Source organism: Mustelus asterias, unplaced genomic scaffold, assembly GCF_964213995.1.
Source record: "Mustelus asterias unplaced genomic scaffold, sMusAst1.hap1.1 HAP1_SCAFFOLD_42, whole genome shotgun sequence".
Classification (NCBI taxonomy): Eukaryota; Metazoa; Chordata; class Chondrichthyes; order Carcharhiniformes; family Triakidae; genus Mustelus; species Mustelus asterias.
The window spans coordinates 1215272-1233133 of record NW_027590119.1 but is presented as its reverse complement, the minus strand read 5'-3'; the positions used below and the strand labels follow the sequence as shown (position 1 = coordinate 1233133).

The 17862-nt window shown below is 44.1% G+C and overlaps 4 protein-coding genes and 1 long non-coding RNA gene across 6 annotated transcripts in view; 3 read left to right on the top strand and 2 right to left on the bottom strand.

Moving 5' to 3' along the window:
- LOC144482813 (uncharacterized) overlaps positions 1-14010 on the bottom strand; it is an 80061-nt gene extending 66051 nt beyond the window's left edge. The window contains exons 1-2 of the long non-coding RNA XR_013495962.1: positions 13984-14010; positions 12253-12357 (exon numbers count right to left, since the gene is read on the bottom strand). This is a non-coding gene — a long non-coding RNA (uncharacterized LOC144482813). The remainder of the gene's footprint in view (positions 1-12252; positions 12358-13983) is intronic.
- The window catches only part of LOC144482803 (uncharacterized), a 327339-nt gene that overhangs the window by 97506 nt on the left and 211971 nt on the right, over positions 1-17862 (top strand). The window lies entirely within an intron of this gene.
- LOC144482781 (ER membrane protein complex subunit 4-like) overlaps positions 1-17862 on the bottom strand; it is a 174157-nt gene that overhangs the window by 121869 nt on the left and 34426 nt on the right. The gene's annotated exons all lie outside the window — the stretch shown is intronic.
- The window catches only part of LOC144482778 (uncharacterized), a 298466-nt gene that overhangs the window by 256344 nt on the left and 24260 nt on the right, over positions 1-17862 (top strand). The gene's annotated exons all lie outside the window — the stretch shown is intronic.
- LOC144482712 (uncharacterized) overlaps positions 1-17862 on the top strand; it is a 210368-nt gene that overhangs the window by 168734 nt on the left and 23772 nt on the right. The gene's annotated exons all lie outside the window — the stretch shown is intronic.

The window sequence follows — 17862 nt, the reverse complement described above, 5'->3', positions numbered from 1 at the left end:
TTCTATCCTGGACTGAGTGATACTGACACCTTCAATTCTTTTTACAGGGAGTTAGTAGGAGATGGTCTAAAGACCGAAAAGCATTTCTTTGCGATCAGTCAAAGTCACTGAATTAATCAAGAGCTAAATATCATCGACCTTTCACTGTGGAAGGAGAAATGTTTCTCTGTTCTGCCTGTGGGGAAAGATTTCAAGCATCGGTTTGACTGGAAAAGCACCGAGACACACACCCCCACACACAAATGAGAGTGTTCCAGTGAACTGACTGTGGAAAGAGCTTTAACCAGTTACACAGCCTGAAAGAAAATCACACCATTTCCAGCGGGGGGAAAACATACACGTATTCCATGTTTGGACGAGGCTTCAACTGATCATCCAATCTGGAGAGACACAAGGATACCGGCACCATGGATAAACCATGGAAATGTGGGGACTGTGGGAAGGGATTCAGTTATCCATCCCAGCTGGAAACCCATCGACGCGCTCACACTGGAGAGAGACCGTTCATCTGCTCCACATGTGGGAAGGGATTCACAAAGTCATCCAGCCTAGGTTCACACCAGAGAGTTCACAGTAACAAGAGACCTCATAAATGCTTTTACTGTGGGGATTGCTTTAAAACCTCTCCCGATCTAATGAAACACCAGCTTGTTCACACTGACAAGAGACCATTCAGCTGTCCTCACTGTGAAAAGAGATTCAGACAATCATCTCATCTTATTCAACACCAGCGAGTTCACACTGGGGAAAGAATGTTCAGGTGCTGTGTGTGTGGGAAGCAGTTCACTCAATCATCCAATCTCCAGACACACCAACACACTCATAGTGGGGAGAGGCCGTTCACCTGCTCAGAGTGTGGGAAGGGATTCAATCGGTCATCCAACCTGCTGAGACACCAGCGAGTCCATGTGTAACTGCAGAGGTTGAATGCTGTTGTTAATCCTTTTTTTATTTCTCCTGTAACTGGACGGGAGTTCACAGGGCAGGTGGTGTGCCAGAACTGCAGCATGTGAGAGTTTGTGCAAACCTGGACAATCATATCTGTGGCGAGTGTCTGCAGCTGGCGGAATCTGTGCTCAGGGTTATTGAGCTGGAGTCTGAGCTGCTGAAATTGTGGGGCATCAGAGAGGGAGAAAGTCACCTGAACACTTTCCTCCCCAAGGTTCAGGAGCTATTTACAGTTAATCAATGGTCAGGATATATCAGAATATGTAAAATAAATCAGTTTTAGTGTCCGTGTCTCACAGGAGCCAGTTACAATGACACAGTTTGAGGGAGATTCAGTGACCATTAATTAGAGTATTTCGAGCACAGCTCATTCATATTCCTTACGGCTGCACCATCAAGTCCAGGATAAAGCTCCTAACTTCTTCATCCGCATCCCTAATTACGGAAGTGTTTTTAGAGCAGAGGGTATGGGGACTTAATTTTCTGCATCATTCGACAGTTTGAAAAGTGAGGAACCATCCATGAGCTGCTGTCTGACAGCACGGTAAATTACTGCGGGCTGAGAGACACAGAGACAGGAATCAGAGGGAACCATGTACAAAAATGGAACAAGCTGAATGGAGAAATGTGCTGTGCAGGGAGATATGCAGAGTTCCAGTATTTTACTGAAAATAGTGTCCAGACAATGTGTTCTCAAGACAGCTCCCATTGACTCCAGTTGGAGAAGTCAGATTCCATTCAATGCCCATGTATTTTCCTGCTCTATTTGATATGTCAGTAACAGGATGACAAGACAAAATCTTCTCCTTGTATGTCCTCAGTAGAAGGTTCAGCCTGATTCGTCAGAGTGAGCAAAATACACTGAACTCTTCATTTATATTCAACACCTGTATTCTTTCCGTATGCAGACTTATTTCAAATTAATTGATTATCAAACTGTCTCTCGTCAATGAGATCACTGTCATTATTTCATTGGCATCACTAGGTTACATCAGTGATATTGTGATTCTAATCAACCTTGGCACAGTGGTTAGCCTCACAGCCGCCAGGGACCCGGGTTTGATACCCAGCTTGGGTCACTGTCTGTGCGCAGTGTGCACATTCTCCCCGTGTCTGCATGGGTTTCCTCCCACAGTCCGATAGATGTGCTGGTTAGGTGCATTGGCTGTGCTAAATTCTCCCTCAGTGCACCCGAACAGGTGCCAGACTGTGAGTACTGGGGGATTTTCACAGTAACTTCATTGCAGTGTTAATCTAAGCCGACTTGTGATTAATATAAACTTTACTTTAACTAATACATGCAAATTGTCCACCCTTCAGTTCTCATACTTGGAGGAAGCCACAATGTTATATTGTTCTGTCCGTTGTAACTTGGTTGGAAGGATCAGCCCTTCGAGGCAGAATGTAAAATACTGCAGAAATGTGAAATAAAAACAGAAAATGATGGATAACATCAGCAGGTCTGGCAGTATCTGTGGAGAAACCCATTAACATTGGATTGGTTTTGGTTGCAGAATGAGAAGGATAATCTGGTCCTTTAGCTTTAGAGTCCCTCTAAGGTGATCGGGTGGGAGGGGGGTGAATCTCTGCCAAGGGGAGTGGATGTGCACGGGGGGGCGTTCAGGAATTGGCCAATTGGAGGGGGCATCATGGTGATTGAATAAGCAGTGACCCTTAATTGAGTTACAATTAATGAATCAGTCATTACAGTAAAAGACTGAGTTTTTATTTGCTGTTAAAATGTAAAAGCTTAATTGCTGTGTATGTAACGAATGTGCAATGAAGATAAATTTTTAAAGTTTATTTATTTATTTGTGTCACAAGTCGGCTCACATTAACACTACAATGAAGTTACTGTGAAAATCCCCTAGTCACCACACTCCGGTGCCTGTTCGGGTTACACCGAGGGAGAATTTAGCACGGCCAATGCACCTAACCAGCACGTCTTTCAGACTGGGGAAGGAAACAGGAGCAACTGGAGGAAACCCACGCAGACACAGGGAGAACGTGCAGACACCACATGGACAGTGACCCAAGCCAAGAATTGAAACCAGATCCTTGGCGCTGTGAGGCAGCAATGCCAACCACTGTGCCACCGTGCCGCAGCTGGCACTAAATTGTCCACCCTTCAGTTCTCATACTTGGAGGAAGCCACAATGTTATATTAGTGTACTGGCGAGAGAGATCTTCAAACTCTGATTAGCCTCAACATTTGAAACTCTGTGAATAAGGGGATTGTATAGAATCAGATAAAGGGATAGCATGAACCAGATCTCTTGTATTCCTGTCTAAGATAATGAGAGAAAGTGGTGTCAGTAATTGAGGATCCAATTCAATTAATCTGGAGACCAAATTGACCAATTGTCATGTTCCAACAGGCCCAACTCTGACGTGTGGTAACGGTCACTTTGGGGATAAAAGTAGAGGTTCTGAAGGTTTTCCTTGTGAACCAAATTCTGAAGCCTCCCAAGGCCGAGTTCCAAGGAAATTACTGTCAAAGAAGGAGCCAGAGAGGGTTACTCTTCTACAGGCTGATCACCCGCATGAAGCTGTGAAGTCAATGTCTTAAAGTTTATTTATTAGTCACAAGTAGGCTTACATTCACGCTGCAATGAAGTTACTGTGAAATTCCCCGAGTTGCCACACTCTGGCGCCTGTTCAGGTACACTGAATGAGAGTTTAGCATAGCCAATCCACCTAACCTGCGCATCATTGGGCTGTGGGAGGAAACCGGAGGACGCGGAGGAAACCCATGCAGACATGGGGAGAATGTGCAGACTCCACACAGACAATGACCTAAGCCAGGAATTGAACCCAGGTCCCTGGCACTGTAAGGCAGCAGTAACCACTGTGCCACTGTGCTCAGTTGTTCAGTAAACCTTTTTCATTCAATAAACTTCTTTTTAAATTTACTGTCCAGAGAATTCTGCCTTTACCACAAAGAGGTCAGGGAACAGATAGAGAGAAACCATTTGGGTCCAGAACATTGTGAACATCCTTTTACTCTGGTTGTCTTTGATCCTCAAGTCATTTTCTGTTTGTTTTAACCATGTTCTGTTTCATTAATAAACTTTTATCAGTAAAAATATTTGATTTTGCTGGACTTTTGCTGATGAGATTGATGCACTTTAGGGAAAGTGGGTGAGAGGGGTTGGCAGGCTCTTTAACAGAAAGTGAGTCCCTCGAAGGTAATTGGCAAAGGAGCCAGAGGGGGAGATAAGATTTTATTTTTTGACACAGCGAGTTGTTCTGATCTGCCTGAAAGCAGATTCAATAGAATCTTTCCAAAAGGTAAAAACTTGAAAGGGAAGAATTTGCAGGACTGTGGGGACAGATCAGTGTGGTAGGATGAATCAGAGAGTCCTTTCAAAGAGATAGCAGGGCACGATGGGCTGAATGGACTCCTGCATCCTGTCAATCTCAGCCTCCTGCTTTTGTGCAGGTTTGAAGGGCAGATTTCAGTGCAGCCTCTTCCCTGTATATGTAATTAAAGAGACAGGTTTCTCTTTAGCTCTGAGTGACTGATATAACAATTGGTTGGAGGCCCATTTCCCACTCAGTCCTCCAGCACCTTCCTGTCTCTCTATTAGTGTGACGCCCAGGGCAGTTTCCCAACTGGGGCGCAGGCCTCGTTATTCTCAGCTAAATTCAGCCCTCAACTCCATCGCCTGGCTGTCATTGACACGAGCAATAGAGAGACAGAAAGGTGCCCCAGGCTCAAATGGGAAATCAAAACTTGTGGCTTTAAATGAACTGTTAGAATTTCTGTGACAATCAATAATTTAAAAAATGAATTCTAAACCCAGTGAATAAATTAAAGAATCACATGACAAAACTTCAAGTTTTTTGACATTTACTCCAACAAACTGGAAGCAACAATGATTAAACACTGTTCTTTGTTGGGAACATTGCCCTTACTCTGTAAAATTGAACTTTGTCCTTTTATTCTCAACACAATCAAATATCCCACTGAACAATTATATTTTACTCTGTCTCCAAAATTCTCCAAAAACCAGCCCAAAGTGATTCTTCACTCCTCAAGAGTTTATTTCCATTGTTTTCCTTTTCCAGTCGGGCAACCTTTAATCCCAGAACTGTCCTTCACAGTGATGGTTCTCCTGGACATTTTCCCACTAACACAAGCAAGGCGAATCTTCCAGCCTTGTTTCACAATTCTCAGGAATCTGTGACCAACATTCGACATCGGAGCAGAAGTCGGCCATTTGGCCCTTTGAGTCTGCTCCACCATTTATTTAGATCATGGCTGGTCTGTTTGTGTTGAGTTCCATATTCCCGTTCTACACCTGATACTTTTGACGCCCTTATCCAACAAGAATTGGTATAAAGGCAAAATTCTGCTGTTACGGGAATCTGAAACAGAAACAGAAAATGCTGGAGAATCTCAGCAAGTCTGACAGCATCTGTAGAGAGAGAATAGAGACAAAATTTTGAGTCAGGATAACCCTTTGTCAGAGGTGAAGACAAGGAAAATCGGACAAAATTCATACTGTAAGAGTCAAGAATTGGGAAGCAAACTATTAAACCTCCTCTGAACCACTTTCAATGCATTTGTATCATTTCTTAAATAGGAGACTAAGCTGCACCCAGTATTCAAGATGCAGTCTCAGCAACGCCCGGTATAACTGAAGCAGAACATCTTTACTTCTATGTTCAATTTCTTTCATAATAAAGGATAACATTCCATTTATAGGAACTTTGATTTATTTGAACTAAGATTTATGGGGGTTCTCTTGTTTACAATAACCTCCCCGATCGTAAATCACACCAGGTTCCAGTGACTTAACCATATGGCTAGAAAGAATACTTTAAATGGTGAATTCAGAAAGTTTGTTAATCATTAAAAATGTAACAAGTCAGAAAGATAAAAAACAGAGTGTCGATTAACAGTTAATGGAGAAAGTTTAACATTAACAATTGAACAGACTTCTCTCCATCCCTCTCAGACCAGGACATGAAGTGACCGCTCCAAAAACGTGGATAACTTGTAAAACCAACAGCTCTCCACACCTCTCTGTAAACATCTCTCCCTCCACCTCTCTCTACCAAATTGCCTTCTCAAGATCACTTTTTTATACTTTAAAAATGTCAAAAGCCCATCTTAGCCAATTCCCATAAATCTTCAATTGTGAACTAAAATAGACACACAAGTTTTCGGGCGATTTAAAAACAAATGAACTGTCTGCTGAAAGGGTTAACTTTTCTACAGAACCTAAAGGGGTGGGGAGTGAGCAGCAAAAACTTGGCACACAATTACATCACTTTACACAAGTTTAAAACAAAACAAATGATTTTAAACTTCATCTATTAATTTTTTTTGTTATGTTCCTCAACCTATTTTATTTGATCAGTTTTTGTTAGGGATGGGTAACTTCTGTTCTTTATAAACTGATTCACTCATTTTGTTCATTCTACATGGGCTCAGAGAATCAGAACCCAGACTTTATCATCCTTATCCTTTTTCTCCTTCTGCCACCACTCCCTCTGTTTTGCGGGAGGGTCGTGGGGATTCCAATCAGAACTAATCATTTTATCATAAAAGTAAAATACTGCGGATACTGGAATCTGAAAAAACCCCAGAAAATGCTGGAAAATCTCAGCAGGTCTGACAGCATCTGTGGGGACAGAATAGAGCCAATGTTTCGAGTCTGGATGACCCTTTATAAGAGCTCTTACGAAGTGTCATCCAGACTCGAAAGGTTGGCTCTATTCTCTCATAATTTTAATCGATAAGTTTCTTGTTCTTAGTTTCCAAATGGCAGGTAAGAGACTTGTCCAGTCCCCACTTGAGCTCTGATTTGTCACTGGCCATGCTTGGGTAGGATTATAACCATTAGAATCTACTCTCAGAGATCTGCTTTTCAGTCCAGTGCTACTTGGAGTATACCGTCACTTCACCGACTATCAGGTCACAAGTCCCTCACAGTCCTTATCAAAAATTCATGATAAAATAATTTAAACATGCCTGAGAACACTTCTTAGCTTCTGAGTCAGCTTCCTCCCCCCGTTTGTTGATTAGTCAGACCCCTTTTTTACAGATTCCAGGTATCTCAGCCGCTGAACACCAGCCGGTCCTGCAATAATCTCATAGAATCTCTACAGTGCAGAAGGAGGCCATTCAGCCCATCAAGTCTGCACCAACCACAATCCCACCGACCCTATCCCCATAACCCCATGCATTTACCCCAGCTAGTCCCGCTGACACTAAAGGGCAATTTAGCATAGCCAATCCACCTAACCCGCACATCTTTGGACTGTGGGAGGAAACCGGAGCACCCGGAGGAAACCGACACAGACACGGGGAGAATGTGCAAACTCCACACAGACAGTGGCCCAAGCTGGGAATCGAACCCGGGTCCCTTGCACTGTGAGGCAGCAGTGTTAACCACTGTGCCACGCGCCGCCCCAATTTAATTCTAACTCATCCTGAGTAAATATTCTCACCAAGTGTAAGTACACCCACAGGGAGGGATTTCCAGCTACACATTCCAGACTTTCACTGGACTGTAGGTGGATACCAGATTGATATATTCCATTCAACCACACCCAAGGTGAGTTATTCCAATTCCTTTATTGTCCAGGACAATATATTCACAATATCTTTTAAAACAGAAATTCAACATTCCCATTTGATTTCAGGTATTAACATATTCTGTTAGTTTGTTCTTTATTGTCGATGTCAGGCTGGGGTTGTTCCTCTTGGATAAAAGGAGGTTGAGGGGAGATTTGATAGAGGTGGACAAGATTCTGACAGGTTTAGATAAGGTGGACAAAGAAAAGCTGTTCCCATTAGCTGACGGGACAAGGACGAGGGGGACACAGATTTATGGTTTTGGGTCAGAGATGCAGGGGGGGATGTGAGGAAGAACATTTTGATGCAGCGAATGGTAATGACCTGGAACTCGCTGCCTACGAGGGTGGAGGAAGTGGAAATAATAAACAATTACAAAGGAAATTGGATGGGCATTGGGGGGTTTCAAACAAAAATAGTGACTCTTAACTTCCTCACACCCTGTCAGTCTGTGATCTTTGTGAAATTTGAAACCAGGTATTCGCAACAAGACTCAAAGAGCATCAGCCCACTGGAGGCTGAGACCAGCCAGTCCAGCACAAAGAAACCCTCCGACCCTCCCCATTGACCAACTGTGAGAATGAACAAAATGCAGTCCTGGATGTAATTGAGAGCAGAAACAATAACAGCAGAATCCAACCCCTGGAATCACTCGTGAACTCGTTGGTGTCTCAGCAGCTGGGATAAAAGACTGAATCTCTTCTCACACACAGAGCACGTGAACGGCCTCTCCCCAATGTGAATTCGCTGGTGTGTCAGCAGGCTGGATGAATCACAGAATCCCTTCCCACACTGAGAGCAGGTGAATGGCCTCTCCCCAGTGTGAAATCGCTGGTGTCTCTGCAGGTGGGATGACTGAGTGAATCCCTCTCCACATCGAGAGCAGGTGAATGGCCTCTCTCCAGTGTGAACTCGTTGGTGTTTCCGCAGGGTGGATGAACAAGCGAATCCCTTCCCACACTGAGAGCAGGTGAACGGTCTCTCCCCAGTGTGAACTCGCTGGTGTCTCTTCATGTTGGATGAGTGAGTGAATCCCTCCCCACACTGAGAGCAGGTGAATGGTCTCTCCCCAGTGTGGCTGCGCCGATGAGCTTCCAGCAGAGATGGAGCTCTGTATATCTTGCCACAGTCCCCACATTTCCATGGTTTCTCCATGGTGCAGGTGTCCTTGCCTCTGTCTTGGGTGGACAATCAGTTGAAGCCTCGTCCACACACAGAACACGGGTACAGTCTCTCCCTGCTGTGAATGGTGTGATATTTATTCAGGCTGTGTAACTGGTTAAAGCCCTTTAGTCAGGGCACTGGAACACTCTCACTCGAGTGTGGCAGTGTGTTGGTGCTTTTCCAGTCACACTGATGTTCGAAATCTTTTCAAATCAACAGACCGGACAATCATTTCTCCTTCTAGATTCAAAGTTAGATGACATTCAGCTCCCATGGAATATGACTCTGTCACGTCTAGACGTGACGTTTGAGATTTCGGCCTGTGATTCCTCTTTCAATATCTTGTAAAACAAGTTTACAAAAGTCATCAGTGTCAGGACAGGATAGAAATTCAGAGCAGACAATTCTAGTTTCTATGGAACATTCTTTCCTATTTCAGTCCCAAAAAGCTGTAAATCTCCATCCCACACATTCTCCCTCCATTCTCACTCTGCTGTATCTAATATTCACCCTCCCAATTCTCCTGAAGGTGCAGATTGAGGCTGATTGACAGATCCATGCTCACTGCTTCCTGTCCTGGACACAGAGACCATAACAAATAGGAGCTGCAGTCGGCCATTTGGCTCATCGATTCTTTTAAACTATTCAATGAGATAATTTGTTCATCTACCTCAGCATCATTCTCCCCACACTAAACCCATATCCCTGGATATCTTCAAAACTAGAAACCAATCAATCTCTCTCTTGAAAATAGTTGATGACTGAGGTTTCACTGTCCTCAGGGGTTGAGAATTCCAAAGCTTTACCACATCCTTGAGTGAAGAAATCCCCCCACATATTAGCTTTTGCTCCATCTTCTTGTCTGTTCCCCATAACCCTTGACACCCTTGTCAGTCAAAGATCTGTCTAACTGGAATATATTCAATGATCCTCAGCCTCCACTGATCCCTGTGAAAGAGAAATCCAAAAGACTAACAACCCTCTGAGGGAAGAGATGTCTGGAAATATATAACGTAGCTACAGTTCCATATTACAAGATATTCAGATCCCAAGGAATATGACTCTTTCGAGATGTGACGGTTGAGATTTTTGCCTGTGATTCCTCGTTCAAAATCCTGTGAAATGAGTTTGCAAAAGTCATCACAGTCAGCATAGGATAGAAATTCAGAGCAGACAATTCTAGTTTCTATGGAACATTCTTTTCTATTTCATTCCCAAAATGTTATAAATCTCCAACCATATCTATGGATTCATTTTAAAAATGAAAGTGAATGGGCGCTTGAAGGAAATAAACTTTCAGGAGAAGGGGGATATAGAGTGGGAATGGGACTGGAATGTTATACAGAGAGTCAGCATGGACTCGAGTTACCAAATGGATTCCTTCTGTGCTGTAATGACTTTATGACTGGAAGTGTATAACATCGCGACAGCATTATATTACAATGCAAGAAATAATAATAAATATATTTTATTGCAGAAACATCAATAATATATCTCATCTGGGTACCATATAATAACACCAGACATATCTCTGTCCTATATTAACGTACTGTCCCCTTAAATGTCAGCCATCTCCTGCCCTTTAATTGTGAACATTTGAAAAGAGACCATCCTTTTAGACAGAAAGAAGATTAACGTTTCAGGGTGGGCAGAATGAATTACAGGGAATAAAAATGTATCAGATTTTATTGGTCAATATAAGCTCAGAAGTGGAAGGGAAATGATCTCCAGTGGAAGAGAAACAATTCCTGAACATTGTGAGACTAAGCTGGTAAATCAGCAGTGAATAGAGTTGTGAAGTGGTAAAAACCTCATCAAGACATAGCTTGCAGAAATAATAGTTAAAATACACCCATTATAAGAGGAGAGGAAGGTAGACAATGGCAGAGAGCTGATCAGGGAGGGCAGAGGTGAAACAGAGAAATGGATGGCCGTTTAAAAATTCATAAAAAGCATGGTTAGCAAGTTTGCAAACGATACTAAATTAGGAGGTATCGCTGATAGTGAAGAAGATTATCAAAAATTACAGGGGGATCTTGATCAGTTGATCGGTTAGAGAAGTGGCCGCTGATTGGAAAATGGATTTCAGTACAGATAATACAGAGTACAGAGGCACAACCTCAGGCTAAAGGGACGATCCTTTAAAACAGAGATAAGGAGGAATTTCTTCAGCCAAAGAGTGGTGAATTTGTGGAACTCTTTGCCGCAGAAGGCTGTGGAGGCCAGGTCATTGACTGTCTTTAAGACAGAGATAGATAGGTTCTTGATTAATAAGGGGATCAGGGGTCATGGGAAAAAGGCAGGAGAATGAGGATGAGAAAAATATCAGCCATAATTGAATGGCGGAGCAGACTTGACGGGACAAGTGGCCTAATTCTGCTCCTATGTCTTATGGTCTTAAGTGTGAGTGTTGCATTTTGGAAAGTCAAACCAGGGTAGGACTTATACAATGAATGGTAAGGCTCTGGGGAGTGTTGAGGAACAGAGGAACCTCGGAGAAGTACATAGTTTGTTGAACGTAATGTCACAGGTAGACAGAGTGGTGAAGAAGGCATTTAGCACACTGGCCTTCATCAGTCAGGGCACTGAGTATAGGAGTTGGGACATTCTGTTATAGTTGTATGAGTCGTTGGCGAGGCTGCACTTGGAGTATTGTGGACAGTTTTTGTAACCCTGTTATAGGAAAGACATTGATAAACTGGAAAGCGTGCAAAGAAGATTTATGAGGATGTTGCCGGGACTAATGGGCCTGAGTGATCGCGTGAGGTTGGACAGGTGAGGGCTTTATTCCTTCGAACATAGGGTGACTATATTGAGGTGTATTAAATAATGAGGGGCATAGATAGGATGAACCCACATTGTCTTTTTGCCAGGGTATGGGAATTGAAAACGAGAGGGCAAAGGTTTAAGGTGAGAGGGGAAAGATTAAAAGGGACCTGAGGGGCAACTTCTTCATGCAGAGGGTGGTGTGTACATGGAATGAGCTGCCAGAGAAAGTGGTTGAGGCAGGTTCAAACAGGAGGTTTAAACATTTAAAAAGCATTTGGATAAGTACATGAATTGGAAAAGATTAGAGGGATATGAGCCAAACATGGGCAATTGGGACTAGCTGGGAGGGCACCATGGTTGGCATGGATCAGTTGGGCCCAAGGGCCTGTTTCCGTGCTGTATTGCTCTATGACTCTATGTGTTGGCTGCATCAGCATCTATTGCCCATAACTCACTGTCCTTGAACTGAGTGGTTTGCATTGCTGGGGGATGTGGTAATTTCCTTCTTTAAAGGACATTATTCAATCAGATGGATTTTTACAACAATTGTCATCAATGGACTTCTAATTCTAGATTTTTACTGAATTCAAATTTCAACATTTGCCATTGTGAGATTCAAACCCAGTGTTCACAGTGCATTGCCCTGGATCCCTGTATTACTAATCCAATAACACTATCACTGCACCATTGCCTCCCCATCCATGGTAAAGAAGCCAGAATAGCCCGAGATCCATGGAATCAGAGCATGCTCTAAATTTAAATTAATGTTCACTAACGCTCACCCCAAAACCATTTCACTGTTTTCACATTTTAAAATCTGCTGCAGCTGAAAAGATCTCAGAGAGATTGGTGTCCGGGAAAAATGTTGCAATCTTCAGATCTTGTCCCTGTGAATGAGGAAAGTTATAGGTGTAATTCAAGGTTAGAAATTCAAGACAGACAAACATTTCTTTTGGTCTGAGTTTGCTGTGTGTAAATCCTCCCCTTCTAACCCCCTGTAAAAGGAGTTTCCAAAATCCATCAGCATCTGTCCAGGGCAGAGATTCAAAACATTCACTCCTCCTTTAACCTGGCACAGAATTACTTTAGCTGGGTCAAAATTGCAGTGGAGGCAGTTCAGAGAAGATCCAGTTGGTTGATTCCTGAAATGCCGAGTTTTATCTTTCAGGTTGAGCAGCTGGGGCCTGTACTCTTTGGAGTTTAGAAGACTGAGAAGTAATCTTAATGAAACATCTGGGAATTTAAGGGCGGCACGGTGGCTAGCACTGCTGCCTCACAGCGCCAGGGTCCCAGGTTCAATTCCAGCCTGTGTGGAGTTTGCACGTTTACTCTCCATGTCTGTGTGGGTTTCATCCAGGTGCTCTGGTTTCCTCCCACAGTCCAAAGATGTGCGGGTTAGGTGGATTGGCCATGCCAATCAATTTAGACCCTAGTGTCAAATGCATGGGGTTGTGGGGATGTGGCCTGGGTGGGATTGTGGTCTGTACAGACTCGATGGGCCGAATGGCCTCCTTCTGCACTGTCAGGATTCTATGATTCATATGATATAAGGTGCTTGACAAGGTAGATGCTGAGAGGATGTTTCCTCTGGTGTGGAAATCAAGTAAAAATAAATCATAGAAATCATAGAAACCCTACAGTGCAGAAGGAGGCCATTCGGCCCATCGAGTCTGCACCAACCACAATCCCACCCAGGCCCTACCCCCACATATTTTACCCGCTAATCCCTCTAACCTACACATCCCAGGACTCTAAGGGGCAATTTTTTAACCTGGCCAATCAACCTAACCCGCACAGCTTTGGACTGTGGGAGGAAACCGGAGCACCCAGAGGAAACCCACGCAGACACGAGGAGAATGTGCAAACTCCACACAGACAGTGACCCGAGCCGGGAATCGAACCCGGGACCCTGGAGCTGTGAAGCAGCAGTGCTCACCACCGTGCTACCGTAAAGGATAAAGGATCTCAAATTTAAGATGAAGAGAGATCTTTTCTCTCAGCGGGTTGTTGATCTTTGGAACTCTGTCTTCACCAGTGAGGATTGGAGGCAGGTCATTGAATATATTCAAAGCTGAGGTTTTGATCCACAAGAGAGTTAAGGGTATGGACGGGGTGGGGGAGCAAAGTAGACATGATCTTATTGAATGATGCAGCAGGCTCGATGGGCCGAATGACGGGCTCCTGTTCCGAATTCTTATTCTGATGGTCTTGGATAGCTGCGCATGCGCCCTGCTGCCTATTGACCCTCTGAAGATCGAGGTTCTGAACCAGCCCCTGAAACCACGCCCATTGTGACCCGCCACCGACAGCAGCGCATGCGCCCTCCGTCCCCGCTGAAACAAGATGGCGGCCGATAACCGGGGCCTGTTCCCGGGATAAAAGCCTGGCAGCTCTAAACCCGGGATCTGCAGGGACTTATTCAGGCCGTGCGGCCTACAACGGGTGTTTGGAAGCCATAGCTCCCTCCCTACCCGACTCCCGGCTCCATTTCTCCCACAGCCCAACCGACTCACCCGCAGAAAAATGTGCCAACTCCCGCACTCGGAAGACTCCGAGCAAAGCGACAGTGCGCACGCTCCAGATATAGCATTGCGCCTGCGCAATAGGCTCCTGTGGAATGAATAGGACATTTTCACACCCGCAGGGGCACCTGGGAATTAACGGCGTCATTGTCAAAGACGATAATAGAAAATTATCTTGTGCAATTAAGATAAATTAATTTTTAAAAATGCATTCCTCGGAATTTGTGCGCTGCCATTCTTTATTTCAAAATTGATTTAAACCAGTGCTCTCCTGTGGGAATACTCCGAGTTTTAAAAACTTTTCCCACTGGTTTCCCTCTCTCTCTGCTCCCCTGAAGGTGCTCACACTGGTTGGGTAAATCCCACAGAGACTGGTTTCTTTCACTTTCTTTCTCCTGATGCTGAATATTCTGTTTTATGGAATGATACATCACAGATGGAAACCATTTGGCTCAAACGATTTATGATAGTGTCAATGGAGAGGAACTGTTTCCCAGAAGCAGGAGGGTCTTTCGATGGAGAGAATCTATTTCTCAGGTGCAGGAAGGTCTGTCGATGGGGAGAATCTATTTCCCAGATATTGGAGGGTCTGTCAATAGGAAGAAACTGTTTCCCAGGTGCAGGAGGGTCTCTAAGCAGAGGACACAGAGATTTAACATAATTGACAACATTACTGGAGGGGGTGATGAGGATAAGTTTTTACACAATTTGATTTAATCTGGAATGCAAACTGACAGGTGCTAGAATCAGGTTTGATAGTAAATTTCAAAGGGAATTGGATAAATACCTGCAGAGGGTAAATTGACAAGAGTTATGGTGAATGGGATTAATTGGACAATTCATTCATCTTTGTGACATTCTGAATGTTTCTCTCCTGAGGTGTTAACATTTGATCTTTTCAATCACAATGTGTCTCAAACAGAAGAGCAAAACATTGGGTTTGATGAGCTGTCAGGTCTGTTTCCCATGTGACTGTGTAACTTAAGAATTGCAGATAACCATGAGAAGGAACTGATTATTTTCAGTTCCTCGAACAGATACACCTCAGATATCAGAAATCCCTGGAATTCCCCATGTCCTCATTATTCTCCCCTTGAGTCTAACAGCTCTCAGTCAAGCAGAGTCAGTAACACATGCCTCTGCCATGATGTCTGCATCCCTATTTTACCACTCACCTCCCAGTGACACTCGGCATAACACAGAAACCTCAAAATATCATTGCCCACTTACACCTTGTCCTCCTATTACAAACAAATGTTTGTTGGGCCTCTTGTCTCCCTTAACGTCAGATTACTTGCAGGCAAAATGACCTCAGAGACACTGGAACCGACCTTTGTGATTATTACACCAGATTCCAATCAGCCCCAGGAGCTGCAGTTGTAAAATACAGCAAAATTGGAATAACAGGCAGGTTATTGTCAAATCGTTAGTGGCAGAGTGACACATAACAGAATTGGAATCTATTATATCAATAGACCATGACTCACTCGCTATCAAATGAGACCCAAACTTTGGTTATGGTGCACTAGATACTGAGTGTATTATCATTACATTGGACCCCGGGACCTAGAATACCTGATGCTAAAATGCCACCCCTATTACCTTCCATGGGAGTTCACCTCTTAGCCTGACAGCAGTTTACTTCCCACCCCACGCAGACGTGAAGACCACGCTGGACGAAATATACACTATCACAAATAGTCTTGAGACGAAACCTCCTGAGGCCTTGTTCATCTTAGCTGAAACTTCAATCAGACCAAGCTCAAGGGCGTTCTACTAAGATACCAGCAACACATCTCCTGTTCCATCAGAGGCCCAAACATCCTAGACCACTGCTATACAAATATCAAACATGCCTACCACTCTATCGCCAGCCCACACCTTGGCAAATCACGGCTGTGCTCTCCTGCTTAAAAGCAAAATCTGAAATAGAAGAATCTGTCAAAGAACGTCGTGCAATGCTGGTCTGAGGAATCGGATGATCTCCTACTGGACTGCTTAGCGCCAATAGACTGAATAGTATTTAAAAACTGCGACCAGCCTGAATGAGTACACCACTACAATAACTGACTCATTAGTAAGCGTGTAGAAGACTGTGTGCCAAAGAAGCAAATCCACGTGTTTCCCAACTGGAAACCATGGATGAACAGGGAGAGCCACTGTCTGCTGAAGTCCAGATCTGAGGCGTTCATGTCAGGTGACTCTGACCTATACAAGACAGTAAGAAGTCTCACAACAGCAGGTTAAAGTGCAACAGGTTTATTTGGTTGCACAAGCTTTTGGAGTGTCACTCCTTCAGGTGAAGAAAGAGTGACACTCCGAAAGCTTGTGCTACCAAATCAACCTGTTGCACTTTAACTTGATGTTGTGAGACTCCTTACCGTGCCTACTCCAGTCCAACGCCAGCATCTCCACATCATCGATATAAGATAGCCAGATGTGATCCATCAAAGATGCCAAAAGACAGTACCGGACCAAGCTAGAGTCCCAGGCTATCCACATGGACTCCAGCCGACTATGGCATGGTCTGCAAGACATAAAAGGCTATGAGTTGAACGCAGGCAAAATCTGACCTGCCTGCCTGCCGTCTGACCTGCCTGCCTGCCGTCTGGCCTGCCTGCCTGCCGTCCGGCCTGTGGAGGGTGTGCTCTCCCCGGAGGGAGGGAGGACAAGGAGTGACTGGAGGGGAGAGGGGGGGGGGTGGCTTTCGCAACGGGTGACTGGAGGGGAGAGGAGGTGTGGCTTTCGCAACGGGTGAAATAAAACACCCAGTGTGGGTGGGGAACAGAGCCGGTGGGTGGAGAGATTTCATTAACACCGGACTCGGGTCGCAAAGTTCGAGTAAAAATCTAACGGTCCCCCATTTGGACCGAGAGGATTGTTCGGTAGTTCTCTCGGTGTGGGGCCTGGCTCGCCGATCGCCATCTTTATAAGGGGCAATGTTCCGGTAAGGACGCTGCCAGCTTTATAGGGGGCAATACCAGTAGCAGGAGAGAACTTTATGCATTTCTATGTTAAAAGCAAAATACTGAGGGTGCTAGAAATCTGAAATAAAAACCGAAAATGGTGGATTGCTACCCTAGGCTGACAGTAATGCATTTACAGGATACGCAAAAGAGAGAATTCACAATTCAAAACATTGCATCTAGATTCAGTCGATTCATCAAGATCATTGACCTTTGAATGTGTAAAGAAGCTGTTCTGTGTGTGGGAAAAGATTTCAGCTATCAATGCGTCTGGTATTTGAAAATAAGAATGATAATTTCAAAATCAAGATTCCGCTTGACTGGAAATCATGGCAAAGTACTGCAGATGCTGAAATCTGATGAAGGGTCATCCTGACTCGAAAAGATGGCTCTATTCTCTGTCCACAGATGCTGTTAGACCTGCTGAGAGTTTCCAGCATTTTCTGCTTTTGTTGTGACTGGGAATCAATGTGGGTGAGCAGGCACTGAGGTCTTGGGGCTAACTGGACTTGCTGTCATAGAGTCACACAGCACAGAAAGAGATCCTTCAGCCCATAAGTGAACAAGTGAGGAAAAGATGTTCCACAGAATCAGAATTGTCTATTCAGAATTTCTGTCCTGTACTTCCGAGGATTAATTTTATAAACTCCTTTTACAGGCTATGAGAAAGGGAGGAATTCCAAACAAGAACATCAAACCAAATATGACATCCAACATCTACTCACTTGATTCATCAGCGCTTGAATATTGTGGACCTTTGAATGTGGAATGAGAAATGTTTCTTTGTTCTGTCTGAGGATTTCAAACTGGAAGTTTTGAAACAATTGACTGGAAAAGCACCGAGTGAGAGTGTTCCAGTGAACTGACTGTGGAAAGAGCTTTAACCAGTTATACAGCCTGATAA